Source organism: Elephas maximus, chromosome 16 (assembly GCF_024166365.1).
Source record: "Elephas maximus indicus isolate mEleMax1 chromosome 16, mEleMax1 primary haplotype, whole genome shotgun sequence".
Taxonomy (NCBI): domain Eukaryota; kingdom Metazoa; phylum Chordata; class Mammalia; order Proboscidea; family Elephantidae; genus Elephas; species Elephas maximus.
This window is the reverse complement of record NC_064834.1, coordinates 885,831-903,948: the sequence shown is the minus strand read 5'-3', so window position 1 is coordinate 903,948 and position 18,118 is coordinate 885,831.

Sequence of the window (18,118 nt, the reverse complement as noted above, 5' to 3'; positions counted from 1 at the left end):
TGTTTCATCCTCTGTTTGTTCTGCCAAAGGAGCTCTATGAAAGGTGCCAAGAGCACGGGTTTTAGAGACAGATGGATGTATGAGGCCCACCTCCTCTCATAACCAGCAAAACCAAAACACCAAACCTGTTGCTGTCGATTCGGCTCTGACTCATAGTGGGGGCGGGGGGGTTCTATTTAACTTTGCCGCAGTGTCTTTTTTTCAAATGGAAGTCAGGGTCTATTGCCCAGGGACGTTTTGAGGACACAAGAAAAGATTTTTTGCAGGCCTCCTAGAATAAATAAGTATCAGCAAAGTTCTTCCATATAGTAAATCTTTCAGGCTTTGTGGACTAGACGACCTGCTGTTGTAGCTGAAAAATTATAGACAATACGTAAGGAATGGATGCGGTTGTATGCCAATAAAATTTTGTTTACAAAAACTGGATTTGGCCTGTGGGCTGTATTGTGGAACGTGTCTTAGAACATAGTAGGTGCTCAATAAATGTGAGGTGCCCTCTGTCAGAGGAAGCTGGATAGATTTGGGTGACAAAGAAAACAAGGAACATGTTCAACAACATGTGTGGGGAGAGCAGGCAGAGGAAGGCCCCTTAGGGAATTATTGGATTGCACCTTGAGCAGGCCTTCCTTGATGACCCTGCCCCCTCAAGGGTCCGGAGGGAGGCTGGAGAGCATTCTGGACACTAGGTGGTTGGCTACATGGGTGCATTGAATGGGGGTGCTGCATAGTCTTGGGGCACAGCTGACTGTATCTGCAACTGGATGGTGGGCGCCACTGCAGGGTCCTCACTGGTGCACAGTAGGCAGTGGGGCTCTGTGCCAGCCCCCATGAAGCACCACCTGGCCCAAACAGTAGCCTCGCCAGCTCTGGTGGGGTGGTACTCATGTGGCCCCTGCCCTGGCCATGGGAAGCTTTGGATCCAGTCCCTGAGAATAGAGATTCTCTCCCTGCAGGAATCCATACCAAGCTTTTCATCAGTATCCAAATCACAGAAATCAACCTCAGCAGGAGTCTAGTGTCCATCTGTCCAGGACTGGGGTCCTTGGGGATGGAAAAGCACCACAGTGAGTATGGGGGGAGGAGGCAGCATGTGGACTAGTACTTGGGGGCATTATCTTACTCATGTGCAACGGTGAGGGTCGCCCACGCAGATAGCCCCAGCTCATACCACCCTGTGTAGACGGGGGTAGAAAAGGATCACAGTGAGGAAACAGATGCCCTCACAGAACATGCAATCTAGTGGGCCTGAAGCCTGACCAATAGACAATAGCAGAAGCTGGTTGGCATTATGTTTTGTTTTCTCCGTATCTGTCTGGCTATTTCCCGTTATTCAGAATTGTCTTTGAATTTTAATCTGCTTTTTAGTGATGGTGATATAGACACCCAAGGCTGTCCTAACCATACATATGCTGTGGTCCACACATACGCTGTGGTCCACATGTAGGCTGTGGTCCGCACTTAGGCTGTGGTCCTCACGTATCCTGTGGTCCACACGTACGCTGTGGTCCTCACGTATCCTGTGGTCCACACGTACGCTGTGGTCCTCACGTATCCTGTGGTCCACACGTACGCTGTGGTCCTCACGTATCCTGTGGCCCACACGTACGCTGTGGTCCACACATGAATACCCACCCCATGCTCCCTTCATTGGCAGAGAGGCCAGCTGGCACTGAAGACCCGTGGCTGCTGGGGGTGTTTTCCCAGTTAGGCACTAGTTTCACAGCCACACTTTTCATGACAGGGCGCTGCCCAATAGGAATGTCCTCCCTCTATACTGGGTTCAGTAGGACGTGCCATCTGCCCAAGATTCAGCCGACAGCACCACCCTTTTGCATACTCTTCTAGGCCCCTCTTAACAAGTAACATCTTAGCCCATGTCTGGGGCTGTGCTGTTGACATTCTGTTAGCACTGGTGTGGAGAACAGAGAGGAAGTCTGCATCTCTCTAGCCCATGCTTGACCCCAAATCTGTAATCAGTGCATGACACCAGCAGCCCATAATTTCCGCCCAGGTCCTGCTTTGATTTCTCCAGCACAAACACCACTCGAGACCCAAGACTCCACTGATAAGGCACTGGGTGAACCTAGGGGATGAGCTCAGCCAAACATATCAAGACAACACAATAATCCCTTAATGAGAGCCCAGAGTCTGGAGAGGGCAAGGGCCGGGAAAGAGGGATGGAGTGCAGACCCAGCAGCAGAAGCCCCAGGAATGCCTTATACTAACAAACCCAGCTTGCCACGCCCACCTCGGGACCCTCATAGAAACTTGTGCTAATTATGGACAGAGGAACACGGCTCTGGAAAGGAAACTTATGTTGAAACCTCATGGCCCCAGCGATAGGTTTTAGGGCTGTGACATTAACATCAACAGTCCATGGTAGGTGGGCAGCATGAGAATGGATCTTCTCATTAAATACGTTGTCACCACGGAGTGGAGCTTCCAGCATGTTGACCTGGCATAGCCTCTGCAGCTGTGCCCAGTTGGTGGATGCCAGAGGAGTGGACAGCCCATCCCTGCACTGTGCCTACTGCTAACATTGCTGTGCACCACTGCTGTCATTTCCTGACCCCTTGCATCAGTCCATCAATTCTCAGAACAGCCTGGCAGGCAGGTGGCCCTGTCTCCATATGATGAACAGGAAACTGTCTCAGAGCCAGGGAGAACTGTGCAGAAAGTCACATAGCTGATAAGGGGCAGAAGTGGGACTTGAACCTAAGGCTGTCTAGTCCCAAACACCCTGGAAGGACTCACTTTGAAGGGGCAGTTGACCAGAGTCCCAAGAGCTGGGCTCACCTCGGTCGATGGAGCAGGTTTGCTGGGCCAGTCTGGATCCTCATTATTACTGCCTGCTCAGCTGCCCCCTACCTGATCCAGCTGTCTGGGGAGCTCTGAGTAAAGCACCATCCTGAGGGTAGTTGGGCTCAGGGTAGTCCCATCTGCCTGTGAGCCCAACACCCAGCAGGCCTAGGTGGAGTCAGATCCCTGTGGCTGCCCTGCCCCCCAGGCTCCTGGCTCCATGGCCCACCCTGTGCTTGGGCATTGGAGCTGCCCAGCTAATGTGGGCTGCCCTGTGAGCCTTCCCCAGGCTGTGCGAAACTGCCCAATCCTCTTCCATGGAACTGGACACTTCACCTCAGCCCATCTGTCATGGACTGAACTATGTCCCCCCAAAATGTATGTATCAATTTGGCTGGGCTATGATTCCCTGTATTGTGTGGTTGTCCTCTATTTTGTGATTGTATTTTGTGTTACAGAGGGTTAGGGTGGAATCGTCATTTTATGTTAAAAAGGTTTAGGGTGGGATTGTAATACCCTTACCAGGTCACATGCCTGATCCAATGTAAAGGGAGTTTCCCTGGGGTGTGACCTGCACCACCTTTTATCTCTCAACAGGTAAAAGGAAAGGGAAGCTAGCAGAGAGTGGGGGCCTTGTACCACCGAGAAAGCAGCACTGGGAGCAGAGCGCATCCTTTGGATCTGAGGTTCCTGAACCAAGATGCTCCCAGAGCAAGGGAAGGCTGATGACAGGGACCTTCCTCTAGAACTGACAGATAGAGAAAGCCTTCCCCTGGAGCTGACACCCTGAATTTGGACTTGTAGACTACTCGACTGTGAGAGAATAAACTTCTCTTTGTTAAAGCCATCCACTTGTGGTATTTCTGTTACAGCAGAACTAGATGACTAAGACACCATCCAATAGCCATCGTCTGGGCACCTGCCTCCACTCACACACAGAGGCTTGGGCAGAAGTGTGGCCTGTCCTTTGTCTCTACCCACTTTTCTTTCTGCTGTTCTGCCCAATCAGCAGGAGGCGCCATGCCAGGCCTCATCAAACTCAGGCCCACTGACTCTGAACAGGGGTAATGACCACTTTCCTGGGGCCATTGCCTCACTGAGGTCCCCCAGCTGAGTCTGCAAGGCTGGCCCTCAGTTAGGTCCTCAGCCATTTGATTCTCCACATCAGGTCTCTCAGTGCCTTCAACTGAATGATGAGTGGTAGAGAGGGCAAGGGTGGTCAGAGGGAGCTGTGGGGCCAGGGTAGGAAGAGAGTACCGTGATACAGAGCAGAGGGATTATTTTAAGTGGGCAGACTGGAAAGACTTAGGACTCAGCTCTCTATTCCCTTGCCCAGCTATTTCACTTTTTATTACTAAACTTGTGTGTGCATGTATGTATGTGCTTATTTCATTTCTTTCTCTTTGCTCTGGATCACAAGTGCCATGGTGCTCTGCTCACTGCTCTGCCACCTAGTCCTAGAGCAGTGCTCACAGTGGTGGGGGGCACTCTAGGTGCTCTGTACATAATTGTTGATGGGAAGAAGGGGGAAGGAAGGAGGGAGGGAGGGAGAGAGGAAGGGGGAAGGGAGGACAAGAGGAAGGAAGGAAGGAAGGAAGGAAGGAAGGAAGGAAGGAAGGAAGGAAGGAAGGAAGGAAGGAAGGAAGGGAGGGAGGGAGGGAGGGAGGGAGGGAGGGAGGGAGGGAGGGAGGGAGGGAGGGAGGGAGGAAAGAAGGACAGATGGAAGGGAGGGAGGGAGGGAAGAAGGGAGGGAGCTAAGAAGATCAGCATGCTGTCATTTAAAGAGCTGATGGCCTGGTTCAGGGACACAGGGGCCACTGCTCTGGGCTCACCTGGAAGGTAGGAGGTGCTGACAGCTTTTTGCTGACTGAAAAGAGAAACAGCCATGAGAGGCAGGTGTTGTTTTCCAACTTGCAGAGAAAGACTAAGGTTGCCCGGTGGCTTCAGCAAGGATTGCAGGCCCGCCTGATCAACAGCTGTAGACTTTACACGTGTGGAATTATTTTATGCCAATGGTAGTCACATTTTATAGTTTATTACATTTTAGGTGACTCTTATTAAGAAGTTAACTCATATGTTTTTAACAAACACATTAAAAGATACTTAAAAAATCTCAGCTTCCTTGCTGAGTCCACACTGACATGCTGAGGTCACTGGCATCCCGGCTACACACGATATTGAATTCTTTTTTGCCCTCCCTGACCACATAACTTGGAACAGCCTATATAGAGTAGTGCTCAGTTTTGGAAAAAATAATTTGCAACAGCAGGTTGTTTGCTGAGAAATGTTTCCACATATCAAGACACTTCTGTTTCCTCTAGTGACATGCACGTCACGTTCCCAGCACCGGCTTCGTCATGAAGTAAATGTTGGAGAGGTTCTCTTTTTCCATCAAGACAGCATCTAGATGTAGATTACTTTATCAAAAGGAAATTCTTCCCTGCTAGTGGCGTAGTGGTTAAGTGCTACGGCTGCTAACCAAAGGGTTGGCAGTTTGAATTCGCCAGGCGCTCCTTGGAAACTCTATGGGGCAGTTCTACTCTGTCCTATAGGGTCGCTATGAGTCAGAATTGACTCGATGGCACTGGGTAGTCAGATCCAAAGCCCTCCAAACCCCCACTGTGAATTTCAAAAAGAATTCACCTAGGGTTTTCATAATTTAAATAAATCCTTATACTGAAAAGCAACTTTACTTTTGGAGCTGAATATACAGTACCTTGATTTAAGGTAACGACTGATAAAGATGTTGAGTGTGACTTACTTTAAGAACTATGGTACGACTTTAAACACACAGGCTGGACAGAACCCACTCTGAAGCCGGCTTTCGCTTATAAAAAGAGTGGTGCTGGGTGTTGTGGGAAGCTGCAGACAGGTTGCTGGGGGACAGTGGTGAGGTGGCCTTGGACTCAGGGCTTGTCCACGGAAGCTCATGCCAAATTGGCTCAGTGACCCAGAATGCAGGCCTAGAAAATAAGCAAGACCACGGATGTATACGTCATGGTAATTAGAAAGTTACTCCTTAGGCAGTAACCTCCAACAGCCACTCCTTGCTCAGAAGCCAGTCTTCGGCTTTAGCAGCATCTGGGGCTGGAGGTTGGAGCTAAGGTCACACTAGGTCATGCAGCTACTAAGTGGGAGGCAGGACTCAAACCCATGCCTACTTCTTCCATTGCAATGTGTCTCCAAAGTTCCCAGTAAGAAGCCTTTGTCTGCTCGGTGAGGCTGACCTCTGGGCTGTGCCGGGAAGTGGAGAGAGCCCTGAGGGACAGAAGGCTCGCTCCATCCAGGTGAGGCCGCTCTTCTGTGGGTGGCCAGGTGTGTGTGTGGGACTCTTGACCTTGCAGCGAGGAGACTTCCTGTCTAGGGCTGTCTGAGGCAGTGGGACTGGGGTCCTGGTCAGGCTCTTAATCTCCTTCCCTCCCACAGGCCAGGGTGGTTGCCTCTTGGCTCCATTACACCTTATGCAACTTGGGGGGACTTCCTTAGGTATAAATGTGAATATTTGAGATGAGACAAGAATCACCATAAATTATAAGTTTTAAGCAAGCTGACGGACACCATAAAAATCTCAAAACCCTTCAAAAGCATGATTTTTTTTAACTTCTGGACATATTTCTGTAAGATTATCTTCATATTTTTGGCTACATGCTTTTTGTTCTCTTCTTCATCTGTAGTCATAATACTGAGATAAGTCAGTCTTTCCCCTGGTATGGTGGGTCTAAGTGGAGAAATCTGTGCCCAGAAGGGGGCAGAGGGGCAGAAAAGTGTCTCTGCTTGATGCTCCCACTGCTACTGGCCCAAAGGTGGGTCCGACCCCTTCTCATACCATCTCCTTGTGGCAGGTCCCAACCCTCACTCTAGGTTGCAGGGTATGGGGTGCACAACTTTCACAGGGCCCCAGGGGCTGCTGACATAGTCAGTGGGGGCCTCTTGTGGATAAATCTCAACGTGGGTGTGATGGTTAATTTTTCATGTGAACTTGGCCAGGATATAGTTACCAGCTGCTTGGCCAAACCCTAGCCTGGCTGCTCTCATGCAGTAGTTGCATCAGCTGGCTGTGGGTAGAGCACATTACCTTCCATTATGTAATCTAAGTAATTGAATTACCTTACATGTAATGTAATGGCCTTCCATATTGTAATCTAGTGTAATGTAATTAATCAGTTGGTTGACGATTAAGTTTCCCTAGGGCGTATTCACCTCCAGACTATAAATACTGTAGCAGTTTTGGCAGAACTCTTACACACAAAGGGGAAGAAAGACGCCATGTGAGGATCATCTACAAGCCAAGGAAAGCCAAGGAAACAAGGAATGCCTGGGGCTACCAACAAGGAAGGAATTGACATGGTGGAGATCCTGATTTGGACTTTTAGTCTCCAGAACTATGAGAAAATAAATTTCTGTTTGTTAAGCCACCCCCTTGTGGTATTTGTGTTACAGCAGCACTGGGACAATGGATAAAGATGGTCTCTCACTACGCTGTGCAGGTGCCAGGGGTTGAAAACCAAATGATGTAGTTATTCATTCAACAAATATTTACCAAATCCCTACGACATGCCAGCCATTGTTCTAGGCTCTGGGGATATAGCAATCTAGGTAACTCAGTCCTTAGAGAAACCTCATCCCTTAGAGAACTTAGATTTCAGGCCAGAGGTCTAGGTCAAGAGCTCCTCTGCCACCACTGTGAGCAGTCCCTGAGGGCAGGCCCAGGCTGTGCAACTGGTCTGGCCTGCAGTGCATTGAGGGAGCCCTCAACAGGTGCTCACGGTCTTCTGTGATTCCCCCCAAGACTCCCAGCGTAGTGCTTTATCCGCGGAAGTACTCAAATGCTGTGTGCTGAATGAAGGATTGAACAGGGGAACCCATGGTTTGCCTAACACCACAATGCCCTCTGGACAGCAGCCCCAATTCCGCCCTCTGCCCTGACCTGGCAGCCAATAGCCTGAGCTTTGTCCCACAGGCTTATACATTGGGAACGCTTTCGACTGTTCGAGTTCAAGCCTGGGACCCCACCCATTCACCACTGATTAGTATTCTGGGGGCGCAGGACTGCAGGCCCTGGGAGCAAGTGACCTCCCAAACAAATTGAGATTTTCTGTCTGTAAACATACCCTCCTCACCTCTTCATCTCTACCTTCACTGTGGCCTCCATCCAGAGACACACTCAGGGCACAATGGACACTGCAGCATCCCCTGGGCAAGGCTGCAAGATGCAGCTGGGTTTTAGAGAACCTGAGCTGCTTTTTCTTCTTTGAACTGCAGAGCATGAGCCCTTGAAGACTTATGCTGCGAGTGCTCTTCCCTGGGAATTAGCAACAGGTGGCTTCGAGCAACGACTCTCGAGCCCATCTCTAGCATTCCACAGACCAGAAGACAGTAATTTGTCCCCCCTTTCAAAAAAAGTGTGTAAAGAAAACAGGCATAGTCTTAGATGCAAGCCAGCTTTCTTCAATTTGAATTGTCTCAAAAGAAGTGAGAAAGTGCAGGGATTTCCCCCTGGGCAGGAGAGGAGACTGATGAGGGTCTAGAAACTTGGCCGAGATGCCTGGATCGTAGTGCTGGCAGCAGACCCACTTGGCAGAGGAGCTTCTCTGCTGTCCAATTACAATTCCTTCCGCTTTGATGAGGAAGTGCCACATGTGTGCAGAGGCAGTATCGCTCTCTGCACAGATGGTCATCCAGCCAGCCAGGGTGGCTGAGTTTCTGCTGGACCTCAAATTGTGGGCATTTAGCGATGTCTAGGAGCACCTACTATGTGCCAGGTACTGTCACAAGTGGTATATGTCCTATGGTGCTTGGTGGCCCTACAGGAGGGCACCGGTTGCTGTGAACTCTGACTACTATGATCCCATGAGTGTCTGAATAGAATTGTGCTCCAAAGTGTTTTTAATGGCTGATTTTTCAGAAGTAGACCACCAGGCCTTTTTCCCAAGTTGCCCCTGGGTGAACTCGAACCTCCAACCTTTCAGTTAGCAGGAGAGCACATTAGCCATTTGCACCACTCAGGGATAGGGGCCTTTGATGTCCCAGAGATAGGACGAGACGCACAGCTGGCGCCGATTGTTGGTGCTGTCTGACACCTCCTGCCTCCATCCCATCCCAGCTCCCATTCCTTCCTAGGGGCTCCCTGGATTCTGCCCAGTGCCATCCTAGGTTGCGGGTATCTTCAGCCCTAAGCTGGAGATGAATACAGTTGTACATGCTCACCTGGGAAGTGACGACCATCACTCTGATGGCCTTCAGGACCCTTTCCACTCTAAAGCCCTGAGTCCCTGTGTGGAGTGTGAGGTCCTGATGCCCAGCATCTAGGCAGAGGAGCTATCCAAGGGTGGGCAGTATTTTTGCAGTTCATCAGCTGTTTGGCATCAGGGTGGGCCATGTGCACCTACTTCACAATTGTTTGAAAAGAAGTAACCTCCATGTCATGCACATTTCCTATTCTCAAGGGAGTTGGTGTAGATATCCTGGGCTCAATACTCCAAGCATGGGGTTTCTTGAGCATTGTATGAGAGAACGGCGAGTTTGGGGCAGGAATGCAACAGGCCACCTCCCACTGGTCCCCCTGCTAGGGAACCTGGTCCTTGCTACTGGGTCCTGGCCATGGTGCTCCGTGAGAGTGAGGGCTTGAGTGCTAAGCCCACCTGGCAGAGAGTAGACCCCAGACAGGGGTATGAGGCTGAGGCGGCAGTGATCTAGACAGGGATGGGTTGTGGGCCATGGGGATGGGTCCTGCTACGTGGAGCAAGGTCCCGGGCTCAAGTGGGTCCTCCCACCACGTCCGGAGAGCGCTGGCCTTCCCTCTGTGGCTGCCTGGGGGCATCCCCTTTGATGATAAACATATCCAATGATCTACTCTCCAGCCATGTCCAGGGAATGAAGGGCTGTTTGTGACTGGGAGCCTACATTGACCCAGGAGGTGGGGTTCAGTGAGTGGGACAGGCAGAACTGGGAGTCTATGGGGTACCCCCCTTGCCTCAGCCAAATAGAGGACTCTCAGGCACTCACTGTGATGGCCTTCTGCAGCTTCCAGCTCTCCTTCATGAGAAGGTGAGTTCTGGAGCCACCTCCCTGCCTAACCCAATAAATGGAGAAGAAATTGAAGTTGTCAAAGATATTGTTCTACTTGGATCAACAATCAACACCCATGGAAGCAGCAGTCAAGAAATCAAATGACATATTGCCTTGGACATATCTGCTGCAAAAGATCTCTTTAAAGTTTTAAAAAGCAAATATGTCACTTTAATGACTAAGGAGCATCTGATCAAGCCATTGGCTTTTCAATTACCTCACATGCATATGAAATTTGGACAAGGGAAAAGGAATACAGAGGAAAAAGTGATGTATTCAAACTGTGGTGTTGATGAAGAATATTTAATGTACTGTGGACTGCCAAAAGAATGAAAAAAATGTCTTTGAAGAAATACAACCAGAATGTTCTTTAGAAGAGAGAATGGCAAGACTTCAACTTGCTTACTTTGGACATGCCAGCAGGAAGACCAATCATTAGAAAAGGACAACATATTTGGTAAAGTAGAGGGTTGGCGAAAGTGAGGGAAAGCTTTAATGAGATGAATTGACACAACAGCCCCAACAATGCACGCAAACATATAGCGATCATGAAGATGGTGCAGGTTTGGGCAACATTGCCTTCTGTCATACATAAGGTTGTCATGAATTTGAGTTGACTTGACAGCAACCAACAATAATCACCTTCTGGGGGGTGGGGGTCATTCTTGGCTCTTTAGTTCAGAAAGGACTCTGACCTTCTGGAGCACATCTATACCTGGATCCTAAAAGAGGGAGTGGGGCCTGGACACCAGTGTGAGGAGCAGGTAAAGGGCCTATAAGGATCACCCAAGAGATGAGAATGTTTGGGAGCTGGGGAGGATGGGGGATGACATGGGCCATCAAGTAAGGGAGTGAGCCATTGTCGCTGGGAGTAACCAACACTCATTCACAGAAGAACCAGGAAACACTGCCCTGTACTTCTAGCTCTCCTTCAACCTGAGGCCCTCAGGCATGGAACTCCTTCTAGAAACTACTCAATCCTCGCTTTCATGGTTGCTCTTTTTTCCTTTATGTTCATTCCTGCTTTTCTGCTTTGATTAGAAAGGCCTCCCGCCCCCTCTGCTCATTTGACCCCTCGATGAGGGAACATGAGAATGGATGGAGTGGACAGTGAAGTCCCCTGTAATGCTAAGTTTCCACAACCACAGAGAGCAGGCCTGGCTGGTCCTCTCTCAGGACAAGCTCCATGCTGGGGGATGAGGAAGGGGCTCTGCCTTCCACATCACCACCTCCCTGCTCTGTTGTGATATGGGACTGGACTGGGAGTCCCCACAGGGCTGCAGAGAAGTGGAGGCCTGCCAGGTCAGGTGCTATTCCAGACCACAAGTCCCTGAGTCCCTTCTCTGCCCTCCCCGTCCAGAGTATTTCTTTGTCCAGGGCACAGTCCACCAATGGCAGGGCCTTGAGAGGCCCAGACTAGCTCAGGGCAGCCCAGCTACACAGAGCCCAGGCAGAGAAGGACAGAGGGCCAAGCCTGAGGCACAGTCCTTGGGGTGAGTTGGAAGTCAGAATTTCACCCAGTGGGAGAACCAGCTATAAGAAGGGAGAAGGAATCAGAGGTCAGAGGAAGAGGGACAGGGTCACGGCAGGGCCGTGTCAGAGCCTGGTCATTAGCCTAGGATGTGTGGGCACACGGAGGGGCTCAGATGACCCGGGGAAGGCGATGCCCATGCACACTCACACACATGTACCCAGAGTCCAGGCCTGCAGGAGCAATACCTTCAGAGGAACCTTCAACAGAGAGACACCGAGCTGTCTGCCCTAGATACTGAGATTCCAAGGACCATGACAGGCATGGCCTTGGGGGCAGGGCCTCAGTGTGACCTGGAGCTGGGCAAGTGGGAGGAGCTAGTAGGGTGCCAGGTTACACTGAGAGTGAGGAGGCCACAAAGGGCCAGAGACAGCCAGCCTCCCTCCAGGCCACTGATGGGGCCCCTGGCCCTCCCCAAATGAGCACCACAGAAGGGCACCAGCATGCTCAATGCTGCCCTGACCACCCTAAGCCAGGTCCCCACAGAGGTGTGATGGCCCTATCATGGGGCTTTGGGGACTTTGCTGAGAACCTGGGGTTTGCAGCAGAACCTGGGGCTGGCACTCCCCTCTATAAGAGGCACAGAGAGGGCTGGAGGTCCTGGGTGGCCTGGTGCGAGTGAGACAGAACACCCTCAGTGCCACATTCTTTACCTGGCTTGCTCCCTATGGTGTCGTATTGCAAACCCTTTCCTGTGCTGGGCTTCCCGCCCTCAGCTATGTGTTTGAATTCTGCTCTTGATTGGAGGTTGTAAGTAAACCCATTGTGCCTGCCTAGTATGATTAAGAATGTTGCTGACGTAACCTGTATGAAATCCCTGCTTGTGAACCCCAACAGCTCCGACTTTTTAATTTCCTCGTACAATGAAATAAAGGTGCCTTTTCTGTCCTCCCACCTCAGTCTCTCATTTATTGACCAATAGGAGTCATGCTGAGTAAGAACCTGGGATTTCCACCTGGTGAAGAGAGAGACAGAGGAAGGTGAGGGGGCAGCTGGCAGCGGAGAGGGAAGCACAACCGGGAGATGGGTTAGGAGACACAGGTTAGGCCCCACAGGGCAAGAAAATGGGTGAGGGCTGGGCCCAGTACAACCAGGAATGGGCTCCCGGCATTGGTGGAATCAGTGGGAAGGAGAGAGATGAGCCCACCCTGCTTTGATGGCCTGAGTCCCGAGGAAGCACAAAGGTTGGGGTGGCCAGAAAGCGGGTGAACAGCAGCAGAGAGGCCCGCCTCAGAGGGCAGCCGCTCCAAGGACCTGCGGTGGGCACCAGGCCTGCTTTTGGGCCTTTATGTGATTTCCTCTCTTCATCTCCACACAGACCCTCCCTGGTAGTTTAGCGAGGGTGTGAGGAAACCAAGGCAGGAAAAGCCTCTGGAACTTGCCTAGAGTCACATAGCTGCTTAGGGGAGGCCCCAGGGTTTGACCTAGACTTGTGGTTACCCAGACCCTATGCAGGCAGGCCACCTCTGAGCAGCAGGAAAACACGGACCAGCCTCAAAGGCCCAGCAGTGCTCACAGGCCTGCAACCCCTGTGCCCTCCCCCACCCCCCACCCATCCACCCGCGGGCCTTCCCTCTGCTCTAGACCAAGGCAAAGCACCAAGAGAAGGTGGCAGCCATTGCTATGGATGCAGGAGAGGTCTGGTGTGGGGCCCTGATGGAAAGCATGTGGGAAACCTCTGCTTGGGGTAGCTGTCCAGGCAGGCCAGAGCTGCGGGGGTGGGGAATGGACAATGCCTCCTGGGAAAGTGGCATTTGGGCCAACAGTCACACTTCTTGAGTTTCTCTTCCCTCTACAAAGTCTGAAGCCCCAGTCAGAGGTGGCAGGAGAGTGTGTGTCAGGGGCAGAGGCGTGTGTTTTCAGAAGCAGGAGTTTTGTGTGGAGAGGTGAGTGGCAGGGGTGCAGGTGGACCAGATGTGGGAGGGATGTGTGTCTGTCCACAGGTGTGAGAGAGCCAAGGATGGGGGGTGTAGCTTATGTACCTGCGCAGGTGAGGGGCAGCTGTGGGATGTCTGGAGGCCGCGGGTGTGACGACTTTCAGGGGTCAGTGCTGTGGTCCTGTGGTTTAAGTAAGGGATAGGTACGTGAGGGAGGTGAGGCTGTGTCTACATCCTCAGGCTGGCAGTTTACATCCTGGGTTTGAAATGCCACCGTGAGGAGTCTGGGTTCTTCTCAAGGAGGGAGAGGCCCATGGAGGTTCGAGAGCAGGAGACGAAAGCGTTAGAGAGATTTTAGTAGAAGAACTAGAGTGTGGGCTGGGGTGCCAGATGGGGTAGGAGTGGAGAGAGTTCAGGGGCTGGGCGACTGGGCAGCTGTCTTCATGGAGTGAAGGGCAGGGGCCAGTTAGTGGGGGCGGGGTAGGAGGACTTGTGGTAAATTGAACTCAGGGAGTTAAGGCCAGGGGGCACCCCAGACAAGGTGAGCCTGGGGCAGTGCTGCACATGGAAGGTGCTTGTGAATTTACTACTGACAAATAACTGGTTTGTCAACGGCTAGTGGTGCTGGTGGCCAGAGGGAGTCCTCAGGGGGCATGATCAGTATGTTTGTGTGTGTAAGAGAGGGAGATGGTGCACGCATCCCGCATTTCATGCCCCTCAAGCACTCTTTTAACTCCTCAGGCTCTCCCCCAAGGCCCTCCAGGACCAGACCACAGAGGACCACCAATGACAGCCATGAATGAAGCACAGCAGCTGTGTGTCCAGCAGGGGGCGCTGTGCCACCAAGCGGCCTGGGAAGCCCACGCTCCCACAGCTGGAATACGCACTTTGCCAGGTGAGTGTGTGCTCATTCTGGCATCATCTAGATGGCCATCTAGTCCCATTCCCAGCTGACAAACCTCAGGATGTTACATAGTGGTGGAGGGGACAGCTGAGTCCCCTCAGCCCCACTCTGCTCTAAGAAAGGCAGTTACAGCCTCTGACAAGAAGGCATCTGAGCCGGGGCGTGAGGATGAAGCCAGGGAAAGAGAAGGTGTACAGAGCCCACCCAAGGAGGGGAAGAGGAGTGTGCAGGTGGGGGCTTCCACCACAGACTTCCATCCAGGGCCAGACTGAGACCTCCACGTCCACACTGTGGCTTGGCAAGAGCTGCCCAGCCTCCATCCTGGGCAGCTGCCATGGCCCCAGGGCCTCCCAGCAGGGTGCATGGGGGTGGTATCAGTGTCAAGGAACGGAGGCTGTGGCCTGGGGAAAGCTGTTGGGACCCCTAGGTCAGCCTCGGGCAGCAGAGGGGCTGCCTCCTCTGCCCAGTGGGATCACTCCTCATCTTCATGGACTGCGTGCTAGGCCTGGGGAGCCAGAAGGGGAGCCCTTGTCTGGGGCTGAGAGGATGGGCCTGCAACACTCAAGTGTGAGCTCACACCACATGAAGAGCACTCTGTAGAGGCCAGGGGGTGCTGGGGGCCCAGCGGATGTGTCTAGCCCAGCCTGGGGTGGGGGTTGGGTGTGGCCTCCAGGTGAAGTTATTCCTAGACTAGGCTCTGAAGGATGAAGAGGGCAGTGGACAGGAAGAGGGTTTTCTCAGCAGCAGAGTTCAATTGAGCCAAGGATTGGCTGTGGCAGGCAGCCTGCTGGGCAGCACGGGGAAAACCCAGCAGGTGCCAGGCAGGCCAGATTACAGGGCTAGAGAAGCCCTGCTGTTCCACGTCTCAGGTGAGCCACATCCATTCTGCTGGGGCGTTTGGGTGGCTGTGCCCACACACGTTGGACCCCAGGGTAGGCTCTGGGACAGGAAGGGGTTAGTTACTGGGCATAGGAGCTGCAGGGGCTGGACAGTTGGTCATTGCATCTGTCCAGGACGGCCTTAATACCTGCCCTGCAGATTCTAGGATCTGTATTCAGAGCAACCGAACTAGAATCTGGGCTTCACCAGAGATGGGTAGTTCAGCTTCTCCAGGCTCAGGGTGCCAGGTGTAAACTGGAAATTGGGGGTGAGGGTGATGCTAACCCCCTCGCAGGGCAATTGTGAGGGTCAGATGAGATGACACTTGAAAGCCCTTATCAAAGCGCCTCCTACATAGTGAAAAACAAATCAGCTGCCGTGGAGTTGACTCCACCTCATGGTGTGTCAGTAGAACTGTGCCCCATCAGGTTCTCAGTGGCTGATTTTTCCGCAGTGGAACATTAATTGTTTGGACCACCCAGGGATTCCTACCACATAGTAAGGTTCAGTAAAGGTTAGCCATCATTGTTACTCCAGGGCTCCTGCAGAGGAGGAAGCAGGAGGGGGTCATCTAATTGTGTCCCTTTTATCTATAGGAAGTAGTGTTCCTATTTGACAGGAGCTTAAGTCGCTTGTACCCCAGGTGGCCATTTGAGGGGTGGCCCCATGTTATTCTGGCCCTGTTGGGGCCAGTCATATGCTGACAGGAGGCCTTGGGGGCTGAGAGCTTTGACAGAACCCTGTTTCCCATAAGACTGTACAGAGATGCTCATTGGTCAGGACCTGAGTGAACCTGAAGAGCAGCAGCTCTGCTTGAACAGCAATTTCAGGAGCAGCAAAGGAGAAAGAAATCCAGGCAAATACTTCATAGCAGCCGGGTCTCATGGCAATTCCTGGTGGTTTGGGCCACCTTACTGCCCTGCTGTGTTTTTGAGCAGCTCTGTGGGTAAGAGGCAGGAAGGAGCTGCTTCCAGGGCAGACGGTGGTGGCTCCTGGGTGGGATGGTCTGGGTGTGCTGCAGTGGCCCTGGGAAGGCACAGCCCTGTGAGCCAGGTTGGAAGGCAAGAGTGTGGGGCCCATAAGGAGGGCTCAGGGTTCTTGGGGGTTAGGGGTTTGTAGACAGGTTTTAGGTGACATCAGATAGAGGTCACAAACTGGCCTGCCGGTCAGATCCATCCTGTAGATGTGTTTGATTTGGCTTGCAGATCGTGTCTCAAAAATTGGACTATGTCCCAGCATTTAAAACTTGGGTCACGTCATATAAAATCCAGATTTACAGTTTCTCTGAAAAAACTGGAGGATCTGGCAGTGCTGTGAAAGGAGGGTGGCTGCCTGATTAAGTTGGTGGAAGACTTACTGCAGACGGCCCCAGTCTTTATAGTACCTCCATCACTGCTTACGTGCCCTGCCTGGACATTTAGGTCACTCTGGTAACAGTCCCAGAATGCCCTCCATGGCCCTCTGCCCCTTGCTTTGACTCCCAGTTTGGCTGTAGTCCTCCAACTCTGGCCAGTTGTTCTGGAGAGAGGGCATGGGTGCTGTGACAGCAGTCTGGGAGCAGCGTAGGGCTGAGTGTGGGGACCAGATAAAAGGGCTTTCCCTACCACACAAGTGAGCAATTCAGATGACTGGGCAGGAGCCCTGGGGGCCCAGTGACCTGGGAGCTGGAAGGCCGTGACTCACCTCCCTGCTTCTCCTCTCAGGCAGGGAGAGACGGCTTGGACCAACTGACCCCAGGCATGCCCCAACAGGACAAAAACCCTCCACCCTGAGGGAAGATTAAGGAAAACCATGAGATAGCACTCCTGAGCTCTTCAGGGAGCTTCCAGGACACAAGCTTCCAGGACAGACTTTGGGGCAACTGCCCTGAACCCCAATCTGAGGGGGAGACAGGACCACAGGGTGAAAGGAAGCAGGGGTGGCTTCTTAGAGGCAAGATACAGTCTCAAGGTGGGGCAGGAGGAGGGCAAGCACTGGTCCAGGCCAGGCTGGGTAGGTACTGGAGAAGGGCCAACCCAGGCATCCCCCAGGCGGCCTTGTCAAAAGCCTGGAGGTGATGGGGTGGGTTGTACCTGGGAAGAGATGGAGGAGAGAGAGAGATCTGGAGGGCAATGATGGACCCAGGTGGGTGCCCATGGTACTGCCCCTCCACCCAGGTCTGCCCACACCTCCTTGTCACTCCTCACAGCTCCTAGAGGCTGGGACTGCAGAGTTCATTGCTGGCACATACCAGGTGCTCTCAGGCACCCTGTCATGAGGGCCACGGCTCTGCCTCCCAGGAGTGGGTCCATGTTTGCCTGGGTAAGCACACATAGGAAGGCCTTTTCCAGCCTCAAGACAAGAATCTTTCAGCCAATAAGAATTCAGGCTGTGAAAGGGCTTCCTGGGGCTGGATGGGGCCTTGAAGAGGTACGATGTCCATCAGCATCTCCTTGAACCTCAGCCAGGCAGGATGGTGCAGGTCGGCCTGGCTGTCTCTGAACTCTGGCCTCAGATCTCAGGGCCTGCCTATGGAGAGCTGCCCACCCGCCAGGCCCAGGCAGGCGTCAGGGAGACACGCACCAGGGGGTGTGGGGGGACTCAGGGATAAAATCAAAACCACATTTTCCATGTTGGAAGAATGAGCCATAATAAATTTGAAAAGTAATAAATATCAGAGTGCTACAGCCTGTTTCCCGGCATCTCCCAGGCAGCCTGGCTCCACTCAGCTGGGGTGGTGAGCCCCCATGTGTGTGCATGCCAGGCCAAGGGACCTCTGGGATCTGCAGAGGTTCGGATGTGGTTTGGGGATGTGGAGTGTGTTCAATAGAGGTTGGTGATGAGGTGTTTCCAAGTGGATGGTTTGGAAGCTCATAAACAGGCAATCAGGGGGCAAAAGCTTCCTTGGGAGCTATAGCCAAAGCCAAACAATGTTTATGCGTTGTGGTTTTCTGGCTGGTTCCAAACCTGCCTTCACCAGCTGAGGACTTAGAGGCAGTTGCCCTCCCTGTGGGCCTCAGTTTCCTCAGCTTCCCCAAGGCTCTGACCATTCTTTTCTAACTCTTAAAATACTTCAGAGCA